At 33.8% G+C, this 1,732-nt stretch overlaps 1 long non-coding RNA gene across 2 annotated transcripts in view; it reads left to right on the top strand.

The window, feature by feature from the left end:
* Window positions 1-1,286: 1,286 nt before the first annotated feature.
* The window catches only part of LOC128249030 (uncharacterized), a 9,981-nt gene continuing 9,535 nt past the window's right edge, over window positions 1,287-1,732 (top strand). For both annotated transcript variants that reach the window (XR_008265129.1, XR_008265128.1), the window contains exon 1: window positions 1,287-1,385. This is a non-coding gene — a long non-coding RNA (uncharacterized LOC128249030). The remainder of the gene's footprint in view (window positions 1,386-1,732) is intronic.

The following is a 1,732-nucleotide window of genomic DNA, read 5'->3' as shown; positions in this document are numbered from 1 at the left end:
TTTAACCGCTACTATTTTCATATCTTTCAATTTTTCTACCCAAAGATAAACAGCCCATGTTATGAGTTCTACTCCTTATAACACTTTCTTCTCAGCACACCTGAAGGGATGCTTTGTATGTCATGAATATTTCAAGATATGTTAGTTAAGTTAATTATTTGTCTGATGTTGCTTAATGAATTATTTAATAAGGCACGAAACTCAGTTACAATGGATATAATTTTTGAACTGTATTACACGCGCGCACGCGCACACACTAATGTACTGAATATTCTATTTTTGTTCCTGCAGTTAACACGCATGCATATATCTATGTATGTATGTATGTGTGTGTGTGTGTATGTGTTTGTGTGTGCGTGTGTTATGTATAAGCTTATACATGCATACTCAGACACAAAATACTTCAATAAAACAAAACTTAATACCTATTCCTACTTTTGTAAATATCTAAATTTACAGAACTATCCAATTCATATGATCGAGAATTTGTCTCACTTTTCCAGGTTAACAGAATTACGTAGCGTTGTATTGGAAAAAAAAAAGTGTTGGACAATAAAATGTAATACCATCGTTTCAATCAGATACATTTTCTTTGATTTAAATGCGCGTGTGTGTATGTGTATACTGAGGAAAATAAGAAATAGACGAAAATTAGTGGAGGTGTACCCATTGATTCTCATGTATTACACAACATCTTTAATACTGTACATTGCACATTGTACAATATTATGCAACACTGCACTATATCACACAAGAGGTGCATGAAATACACACCCTAAAGAGTGGTGTTGGACATTAAAATAAGAGCAGGTTCGAATATCATTCTATAAAAATACATGCCATATGTCTAAATAACAGTATATTGTGCTAATCAACAGTGTTAAAACTGAAATAGATAGAAGTAGTGTAGGAGTGTATTAGTAGCATCTACTGAAGATATGTCTCTTCTCGTAAAAATTGTCGTTTCGAAACCTTGTCATCAACTATGAATCAACCTGTACCAATCAGTTCTACTTATGAAATTCCCTAACCTTTACTAGCCCTTCCAGTACCTTCTCAGGAGATAAGCAGTCCAAGGGTACTGTTCCTGTCTACTAAGACTAAAGAAGAAATAAATTCGAAAAATCCACCACACTACCATCTCTTCCTTTTTTCTTTTCTTTCATCGTCTTTTTTTTTTGTCTTTACCGCTGCACAAACACAAATAACTTACACCGAAGCTACACTTTCGATGTTCCGTAGTTTATAATAATCTCTTGTCATGCTTCCACGAAACTAGAACTGTTTCCGGAAGTAAACAACACAAAGCTGCTTTTGCTCTCAAGAAAAGAAGCGCGCTTGGGAAGTAATTACTTATTTGTTTGCTGTATTCAGTAACATGTATGGTGTGTATATTTCAAACTACTGTATACATTAAGTACCATACACAAACGTATATACGGCTTGTGATAGATAACAGCAGCAGTGTCGACAGTCGCAGTACTATCATAACACTAATAAGTGGTTATACATTACATTGAATGAGTTTTGTCAAGCTCCTCATATCGGTTTGTGTGTGTGCATGTGTATATGTAAATCTATGCTTATTTGTTGTCTGTAGGGAGAAAGAAACAAGGAACTGTCTGAGAGAATGCATGTAATGTGTGCAGGTATGTAAATGAAGGGCCTTTCTGTTTGTATTTGTGTGTGTATGTGTATATATATATATATATATATATATATATATATATAT

This window comes from Octopus bimaculoides, chromosome 11 (genome assembly GCF_001194135.2).
Source record: "Octopus bimaculoides isolate UCB-OBI-ISO-001 chromosome 11, ASM119413v2, whole genome shotgun sequence".
In the NCBI taxonomy this organism is placed as follows: Eukaryota; Metazoa; Mollusca; class Cephalopoda; order Octopoda; family Octopodidae; genus Octopus; species Octopus bimaculoides.
Note: the sequence above shows the minus strand (reverse complement) of the source record. Positions and strands in the feature narration are given on the sequence as shown.